Below are 10,239 nucleotides of genomic sequence, written 5' to 3' on the forward strand. Positions count from 1 at the left end.
CATTCCAAAAGTTTCTCTATAAAATTTCTTACAGACTATCATATCATCTGCTAATAAAGACCGTTTTCTTTTTGCTTTTAAATTCTGTATCTGATTGTATTAGCTAAGACTTCTGGTACAGGACTGAAAAGAAGCAGTCAGAGTGAGCAGTTCTGTTTCCCCCTGACTTGGACATGGGTGCTTATTGAGTTCCACTTCTCAGGACCCCTGCAAGGCAAAACTCCAGGGGCCCAGCTCACATTACTTTGCCACTAGATGTGATTTTGTAATATATTTTAAATTTATTTATTTATTTATATTTATTTTTGGCTGTGTTGGGTCTTCGTTTCTGTGCTGTAATATATTTTAATACATATTCTTTACTAGGTTAACGTGTTCCCTTTTCCTATCAGTTGGGATTAGGCTTGGCCGAGAGTAACACAAAAAGACTAAGTGGCAGTGGATTAAACAAGATAGAAATTTACTTTTCATGCTCAAGAAATCCAGTCCGTTTGGGACATCTCAGACATCCAGGTTCTTCTTATCATGCTGTGCTGCCGTCTGAATGTAAAGGGTAAAATTGTATGCTTTTCTCAAGGGATGAAGAAAAAACATTCAATAAAATTTATCATTGACTTAACGAATTTTTTAAAAACTTAATAAACTAGGCCTAGAAAGTATGGCTCAGATTGCTAATTTCACCCTGGTATTCATTCTCCCTTTATTTCATTGTAAAAAAAAAAAATCTTAATCCTTTCTTCTGAATTTTCAATTTTATTTGCATAAATGTATCATTTTCTCTTATGATCTGTTTAACCTCCCTTCTAAGGCAATATAGTTCTGTTCCCCTTTTTGTTCTTGGTATTGTTTATTCGTGCCTTTTTCTTTATTATGCTTACTAGACTTTTTTCTTTTATTCAAGAAATCAAATTTTAATTTTATTGATCTTTTTTTGTATTGTTAGTTTTCTAGCTCACCCTTACTTTTTTCCTTCCTTTAGGGTCTTCCTGTTTTTTACCCCCCTTGCTTCTTGAATTAACTGTAGACTCATTTACCTTTTACCTTTCTTTCTTTTTATAAATTAAATTTAGGTCTTAATTGAACCTTATAAGTCTACGCTAACTGCATCACATGTGTTTATGTAATCCTTTCCTTTTTTCTTAGTTTAAACTATTTTGGACTTTATGATTTCTTCTTGAACCCAAAAGTTATTTAGGACAGCATTTTTAAGCTACCAAACATGCTTTATTCTCCACTTACTAAAAAAAAAAAAAAAAAAAAAAAAACCAAAAAACCAAAACAAAACGAAAACCTCTTTCCCTGGCTTGTAGGTATCGAATTTAATTGCATAGTGATCAGAAAATATGTATGATATAGATTCTTGGAAAATTGTTAAAATCTTCTTTGTGACATGGTCAAGTTTGCAAATGTTCCATGTTAACATGAAAATCAATTATAATCTTTATTTATTGTGGGGGGGGGTTCTGTATAAAGCTGTTAAATACATTTACATATATTTTCTTCAAATATTCTATAGTCTTACAAAGTTTTTTTTTACGATTCATCATTTTCTATTGGAAGAATGTTAAAAATCTCCTATTATTTGTATAAAATGATCAGTTTCCCCCTTTTATATCATTTGAAGCCATGTTGTTCAGTGTATGCAAAGTCATGGTTGCTACATCATCTTGGCAGATGACTCATTTTTTACTATATGGTGTCTTTTTCCTGATTTTTTTGCCATAAATTCCATTTTGTCTAATATTAATATTGCTGCTCAACGTTCTTTTGGAATTTGAATGATCTGTCTTCTCTCTTGCCCACCCTTTGTTTTCAGTCTTTTGGATTGATACTGTTTCAGGTGTATTTTTCCTGTCACTAGTATATGGTTGGATCTCTTTCTCTTTCTCTCTCATTCATTTTGATAATCTCTGCTTTCAGTTGTTGCCTTTAATCCAACTACAAGTACAGAATTATGAGTTCTTATTATCTTATTTTGTTTATTTTTAATGAATGAAATTTCTTTTTCATCTCTTTGATTATCTTAAATTTTCTATTTAAGTCTTCATCAGACTGCTTTGTAAAATTATTTTCAGTTGGCGTGAATTATTGATTTTGTTGATTGTTTTTCTTAGCACTCATTTCTTATGTATATTCTGGAAAGTTTGCAGGCTCACTTTACACGGGAGGCTTTTTGTTTTGTTCCCTCTCTCTTGCATCCAGTTGAAAAGCTTTGTGGATGTTTCCACCCAGCACCCTGCACCCTCAGTCCATAGCCAGGTTTACGATGGTTTTCTGGGGTCTCCTGCCCCACAGTGAGAATAAGAACATCGCAGAGTCACTCACAGAACCTGGATCAGTTCCTTGTTGGGAGCCTGGGTCCCACCTCCCTCATCCTACATCTTCTGGGAGAGTCAGACCCTGTCTTCGGACAGTTAGCCTGCTTCCACCATCCTTTGCGTGGACACTTAGCTTCTGTTACCCCAAAAGAGCCAGGCTCCTTTCTGCTGTGGCCTGCAAGGCCACGGCTTCATCCCTCCTCACTGCTTTGAGTGATCCATAAAGATATTTTTTCTTCCTTTTGAGTTTGGCTATATCTTTTCAGGTTTGTTTTTTCTTTTTATACTTTGTCTTTCATTGCTTTGTGCTTACAGCACAGGGAATGTGGAGAAATATGAAATGAAGGGGAGCCTACTTGACTGGAGGTCCATTTCATATCATCTTTTTCTTAAAAAGTAAAATATAAACCCCTTGGGCTGGCACTCAAGGTCTTTTGCAATCCAGATGCAGTCCACTCCACTGCGGGCATCCTGGACTCTGCCCACTTGAAGTTAGCTGCTGCTTCCTGAACATAGCTCGTGCTCTCATTCTTCTGCGTATTTATATGTGCTGTTTCTTCTGTCAGGATGGCCACTCTGCCACACGTGTAATCTCCAAGACCTTGATCAAAAACTGTCTCACCTGGGAAGTTGGCTTCAGATCCTCTAGGCTAAGTTATTTCTTCTCCATACAATGCACTCAACACATGTGTACTGAGTGAATGAATGAATGAATAAATGAATCATATATCATGGTGTAAAAGATTGAGTAGACACATTGTACATGTGGTTTACAGCCATAATGTTACCTCCATGGTTAATTGTTTATCTAAAGGTCTGCTCTGATCAACTGTAGTGTATCATACTGATCAAGTGCATTTAGAAATAAGGGGAAAACAGTGGAGACAGTTTTTCCATGAAGCTTGTCTTACATCATGGCCATTATGCTAACTCCGCATGAAGCTGGTTAGGATAACCTATATCCCTTTTGTAAAAGTGTGACTTTTACAACTATTAAGGCAACATGATTAGGGACCAACTGTCTCATTTCCTTCCTCAATATCAGGGTATCCTTTTAAAGAACAGATGTTACCCTGAGCTCTATTTTTTTATTTTTAGAAAAGTTTAAAATATGATGGAAAAAGCTTAACGACTTCAAGCTCTAGTATGCTTAACTGTTGTAATACTATAAAAACCCAATTGTATCTTTCTATTCATTATGATTTCATCTCAGGAGAAAGGTTACTTTTGTTGTTGTTGTTTTTTTTTTTTTTGCTCCCTTTTTGACAGGGGAAAGATAATTTATCAAGGAAAGTGGTATCAAATGGCATGTTTTTTGAACAAAAATATTTACCTAATTGTCCAGCTTTTCGGGAATCCTTCAGGATACTATTTCTTCCTCAGGAACAGAATGAAGGCCCTGTGACATGCAAGAAACAAAAAGGGTATCAGTCTGGTGGGAGTTCCTTGCACTTTCTTTTCCTCCAGCTTGGTTGCACAGCTACGGCAAAAACAGAAGATTCAAAAATGAGTAGCATTTTTGTTCTAAAAACATCTAAAATTCATCTCAAACCTGTATCTCTTCTGGGCAGAGAAATGCAATCCATTCTAACAAGTAATTAAACAAACAAATGCCTAAAACCACAGTCTCCTCTGGCGCCTGTCTACACCCGCTTCTTGCCTGTACCTCTTCCCCCAAAGCCCAGCCACGGTGACCCCCTCTCCCACAAGCCCACCTTCCCCTGGTCCAGCACCGTCACGGCAGGGCTCTTGTGTCTGGCCCAGGCATGTGTTGGGTAAAACTACATATGCAAAACATGGGGAAGAGAATTCGGAAGCGAAGGTGAACTTATCATCCTATTTAACTCCAGAACTTTGCTCCCTGTTGCCAGGAGTCGTCACAGACTTCTGAAAACCTGAAATTTAATTTATGTGAGATTTTTTCTTCTTCCTAGTGATTCAGAAAAAAAAGAAACCCTAAATTTTTCTCCAGATTGCTATTTCCTCTGCATTCCTAATCTGAGCTCAAAGCTGTATTCATTTCACGTTATTTAACAGAAGATGGTTAACTACTTACTCTGCTCTTTGCACTATTTCTCATAGATACTTTGAAGCCGTCCTGGGGCTTCAAAGGGAAGGATCTGGAGTTTCGACAACTGAGAATTCTGCATCGATTTCAACGTCTACAGAAAGGATCCAAATTCGATAAACTGTCTTTTCTCCTTGTATAACCAGCCATCTCACTGTACTTGAGAGATTGTAGTCCCTCCCAGAGAAGGGGATGAGGGAGTGGGACATGGGGATTGTTTTTACTTAAAGAAAAAATATCTGGAAATATCTTTTTGCTTATTGGCTTGATCCTTTGTGCTAGGCAACTATGAATTTTTGAAGAGGAGAACAAAATTCACAACATATGTACGTCCAACCATTATGTTGTTGCACCTTCATCTTATACAGTGATGCATGTCAATTATATCTCAATAAAACTCTGGGGAAAAAAAAGACAGAGGACAATAGCAAACAATAGCCACGAAGAAAAAGAAGCACTGTCTAAAGAGGATGCATCAATCAGCTCTGAGACAGGTAACTGTGGTACATTTCATCTCTTTTCATTTCAAATCACATTTACGAGCATCTGCTAAGTGCCAGGTGCTGAGCTGAGTTCTAGACCAGTGCCGCCCAATAGAGATATAATGCAAGCCACATATGTAATTTGGAAGTTTCTAGTAGCCACATTAAAATGATTAAAGGGAAATAAGTTTTGCAAATTTTCAAATATTGGAAAAAATGTAAAGATTAAAAAATAACATTTCAAACTTTGGAAAGATTTTTTTAAAAAAAAGAAATAGGTGCATGTGGTCTGGCCCTGCTGACCTTCCCCCCAGCCCACTGCTCCCAGCCTCTTCCCTGAACTTCGGCCTCCCTGGCCTTCCAGGTCCTCCCACAAACCAGTCTTTTCCCCTGGGATCTTCCACAGCTCAGGTCTCTGCCTGGTGTCCCCTCCCCATCTCTGCCGCTGCTTCTTGTCGTTTGGTAAAGAGAATGCAGTGATAGACGGCCGACAGGAGCTGGATGGGTACCCAGTATCTGGGGGTGTTCATACTTGATCAAGTGGGGAACGATGCTTTCATCCAGGTACGTAGAATGGATCCCCGTGATGGAATTTTGGACTCCATGACGATAGGACTTTCATCTACGATTGTGTAGATTGTTCTTGACGTAGAACGTGAAGCTGAGGGGTGAGTGAGATGGTAAACCCATCTGCACTCTGCTCACCAAGCCACGCCCTCCGGCACAGAGCGGTCTCCTCCTGAAGGAAGGGCTGACTTTTCTCCTTTTCACAAAGCCACTGACCTAGCCAGTGGCAGCTTTGTGCTGAAGGGGGATTTGGGGGCTGGGGAGAGGTCTTGCCAGCCCCTCTTAAGATGCATCTCTCAAGTGGCCCCCTGCATTGTCTCTGTGTAAGTTCTGTGGAGTCGAGGAGATACATATTTGTGTATTTGTGATCATTCTTAGGTCTTGACCTTGAGATTCTCTCAGGGAGAAACAGAAAAAGAATAGAAATATCAATCATTTCAATAAATCTTATTTTGGGCCCAACATGAACCATCTCTCCTCAAAACTCTGGTTCCCTGGAATTCAGATGGGGTTTCCACAACAACAGGAGACATGAGAGTCTCAGACTCTCTCAGAGGGAGTATTACTAAGAATTAGGGGAGGACAGAGTCCCATCCAGATGAAGGAGGCCTTCTGGAGAAAGGTCCGAGGGACACAGCCATTGGATATCACTGTCCTGATGGTATAAAACCTCCCCTACGATATCATACCCACTGTATAAACTCACACCATTCATTTAAAAACCCCTACCCATTTAAGCAACATTAGAAAATTTCCAAAACATCCCCTTCCCTTCTTCCTTCCTCCCATCTGCCAATAATCAACCATTAAAAAAAAAAAAAAAAAAATTAGTGCCTGCTACGTGCCAGCAGGTACAAGGGGCCACAGTCAGTCTCTGGTCTCATAGATCTTAAGAGAAGTTTCCAAGGTGGTTTCTCCAAACAGAAGATTTTAGGTCTGAGATGATCTCGGGGAATCTGATGCTCCGATTTCCAGAATCCCCGGATCCCCCTTCATGCTCTGTAATGTGTTGCCAAATGCTGAAGGCACTTAGTTCTAAGTCGCTGATTACATGTCAGGGAGAGCAAGGTGCCCAGCCCCTCCCCCAAAAGGACGAAGCTACTTCTTCCCCGTGCTCGCTCACCGCCTGGGAAGTGCATTCAGGTTTCCCAAATGCCAAGTCGGTGACACTGACCTCCAGGACTTTATCAAACTTCCTCTCCGAGCCTCGGTTGCTAAGCACACCATTTAGGTCTTCTTCACTCACTCTCCTTCATCAAAGCTTTTAGGCCATCTGTAGCCTCCTATTTATGGCTTTAATGTCAGATGTTGGTTGAGCTTCTGTGTTAATTTTTGCAATCAGTTTGGATAAACAACAAAAATGATAAGACACAAGCCCTACCACGTTTGAACTCATGGGCCAGTTGGGGAGGAAGAAAGTATGTAAACCATTTCAGTTCAGGGTGATAAGGGCCACAGCAAATCCTACAGAAAGACAGAAAACATAGCTCTTAACTTTAGCTGATGCAATTGGGGAGGCTTCGTGGAGCAGTCATTTTGAGCTGAATCTTAGAGTATAAATAGGAATTAACCAGGTGGGGAGGTGAGGGAAGACAAGTCCAGGCAGAGGGAACAGTGTGTGCAAAATGCCAAGGAGGGTGTGCTGGACGGTCCACGGAGACACACCCTCCCTCCAGGGCAGTCTTCTCTATCTGAGCACCTGGGAACTAATGAGACATGTTACCTGCCCTCTCTCCTACACCCAACACACAGTGGTGGGATGGGCATGGAATAACCACTGGAGACACTCCCATTCCAAAAGGGGGGAAACAGGAGACATACGGGAGTCCCTGGTCTAAAGCAACTCTGAAATCTGATGGGAACATGTGGTCCGTTCCCTGATTAGAGACCAAGCCCTGGAAATTACCTGCTGCGGTCTTGGTTCTGTCCTAACAGCCATTCTTCCTTTGCCTGAAAAGGTAACCTATATTTGCAACTGAGACATTTTCTCAGACTATTTTCAGGCTGTAAAAGTTTGGGGGTCCAAAGACCTTTTTCTTTTTTTTTTTTTGGTATGTTCTCTGTCTCTTGCAGTCTAAGCTAGTGGTGTTTCTGCTTGTACAATTTTCTTAAAACCTCTGGAAACCTCCTATGAATCTTACTGTGGTTCATGCCATTAGAAAAATAAAAAGTCACATCCACAAACCTCTTGGGGATAAATCATTCTCTCCCTTTGGCTTCTGCCAAAGCTACCAAGGATTCTTAAAACTCCTGGATTTTGTTTGTTTGTTTTCATTTTTGTTTTTGTTTTTGAATGAATAGTTCTCTAAGGCGTTACTTTAAACCTTTCCAAGGTCTTATCAAAGGACTTTACAATCATACTCTCAATTTTGTCTTTACACCATGTTTTTCTGCCCCTTCCCTGAATTTTATTTTTTTCCAGAAGCTATTCTTGATTTAACGTGGATTTCCATCTGGAGAGGCAGGAGACTTTCCAAACTGTGCAGAGTCTGTCTCCTTTATATTTAACTTTTTTGTTTCCTTGAGCTTCCCTCTCTCCTCTCAAATTTTAATATAAGCAGCAAGAAGAAGTCAGGGTGACCTTTAACCCTGCCTGGAAATCTTAGCTAGATCACCCAACCCAAAGGGTGCGCTTTCTATTTTCCCCGTTATTGCAGGCAAGAGTGTTACTCAACTTTCTGCCTCTGCATAATGGATCCTCTTCTCTATAGTTGCCAGTAACATGTCCCTCATTTTTCTTTAATCCTGATAGCCAGCTTTCTCGAGGGACACCAGGCTTCTGCTAACAGCCTCTTTGAGACCCTTTAGATTTTTACTAATACTGTCCTCAAGGTCCTTCCAGCTGCCGTCCTCCACTGTCCCAAAGCCACTCTCATATTTTTAGGTGTTTTGTGACAGCAGCCACTGCACTTGTCTCCCACCTTCTGCACCCCGACTTTGGACTCCCTTGTCTATTTCCGCCCCCGGCTGCCGCCCATGAAGCCTGCTTCCCGTTCCTTTCCATGCTGTGGGTAGACGATTTTCTTCCAGAACTTCGACTCCTTCTGAAGGTCCTGGGAAATCCTTCCAACATATCCCTCCAAAGATCGGTCCCCCAGAGGAGCTGTCTTGGGAAAGAGCTGAAAGACAGGCTTAGTCAAAGTTTTTATTGGAGGCTGTCTTCAAAAAACAAACAAACAAATACCTTTTCAGGGTACCAAATATTTCATCGGGAGAAAAGCATCAAAATTCTGTGGGAAACGTTTTTAATTCTCTGTTTGAAAGCAAAACCCAGACAGTGAGATCCATTTCTAACATCTCAGGAGAGAGAAAGAAAAAAACGTGGGCTTAAATTTCTGTTAGGCTAATGTAGGTTATTATTGTTTTACTTCTATTTTCAAACATTAGCTTGACAGTAGAAGGAGTGCATGGCCAAGTGGGGAAGGCTAAGGACTCATGCAGACCTGGGCAAGTTTCCTAAGGCCACAAACCTCAGTTTCTCCATCTCTAAAGTGGAATTATAATTACACTTACCTCCGAAGGTTGACGTGAGGGTTCGAGGAGATACAAAGTATGTAAAGTAGCAGAAGCAGAACATCCAGCGGATGGTCACTCACCTCCTCTGGGCTCATTAATACGGAAACTACAGAAATGACTCCTCATGGTTCCTCTGAAACCTCCACTGGTCGTTCCTGAAGCTTCTGGAACCAGGAGTCTGTGTTCCCACTCCCCGGGGAGGACGCTTTGCTGGGGAGGAGTTGGGGGAAGGCAGCTTCCCTCTTGCCCTCTTAGGAATTAGGATCTCTCCCATACTAAAAAAAATCCCAAGTTTAGGACTACGGAATGTGGACATCTCCAGGGACCACATTGAATCTGTTCCCAAAGGACTATTTCAGGGAAGAAACAAGACCCATTTAATTTTATGTCTGCCTTAAATCCACCCTTGATGTCATCTTTCTGGGTTTCTCTCCTCCACAGCCCAAATCTCTTCCATGCTGCTTCCCAGGAGAAGCCTTCAACTCTGTCTCCCAAGCAGCCCTGAAGCAAGAGGCTGGAAGCCAGTCTAGCCCCTGCAACCAGCAGCGGGTCCCGGCTCCCACTGTGGCATCAAGCTGGGAAAAGCATGGGATTGGGAAAAGGAGAGAATGACAAAGGTGAAAATGAGCTTCAGAGAAGGAGTTTTAGGAGAGTAGAGAGGAAGCATTGTTTGGAAGCACGATGACGTACCCAGGTGGGAAGAAGTTCTTGGGGGTAGATGTGAACAAAAGCAGAGACACAGGAGAGGGGTTTGAAGGGGAGGAGTATGAAATACACTCAAGGGAAAAGCTGCGAAAGGAGGGAGTCCGAGGAGGAGTTAGTCAGACTTGCTGGGATTCTGGCAGGTTCCTCTCCCTACTTTTCCCCACCTTCCTCTGGATGATTCCACCTTTTTAGACACTCTGTCTTCTTTCTTTGCCCCCTTCTGGCTTAGCTCGGCTCAGGTTGTCTCTCTCTGGAGATGACGCAGCCTCCTGGTCAACCGGCCCCTCCCCGCGCCCCTGCCCCTACCCATGCAGCTCACAGCCCCCGTGACCTCTCTTTAGTCTGATCTAGTCCCCGACCCACCTCCGACCCCAAGCCCCTTGGCGGATCCCGCACCTCCCGGATCGGAGGTGGATCCCACACCCTCAGGGTCAGGTCTGAGCCCCTCAGTCTTTTGTGATCTGACCTCCCAGCCTCATCTCTCTCCATCGTCCGCTCCAGCCTCTCTGGGGAGCCCATCACCCAGAGCCTGCCTGGCCCCCGTCCCCTGTCCTGCATTGGTTCTGCCTCTCACTCTGTCCTT

At 42.1% G+C, this 10,239-nt stretch overlaps 1 long non-coding RNA gene across 1 annotated transcript; it reads right to left on the reverse strand.

The window, feature by feature from the left end:
• Positions 1–471: 471 nt before the first annotated feature.
• LOC137775700 (uncharacterized) lies at positions 472–6,212 on the reverse strand. The gene is made up of 3 exons (XR_011076069.1): positions 4,375–6,212; positions 3,652–3,717; positions 472–540 (listed from the first exon to the last, which is right to left on the reverse strand). It is a non-coding gene; the product is annotated as an uncharacterized lncRNA (long non-coding RNA).
• Positions 6,213–10,239: the final 4,027 nt, after the last annotated feature.

The sequence above is a fragment of the Eschrichtius robustus genome, chromosome 13 (assembly GCF_028021215.1).
Source record: "Eschrichtius robustus isolate mEscRob2 chromosome 13, mEscRob2.pri, whole genome shotgun sequence".
Lineage (NCBI taxonomy): Eukaryota > Metazoa > Chordata > Mammalia > Artiodactyla > Eschrichtiidae > Eschrichtius > Eschrichtius robustus.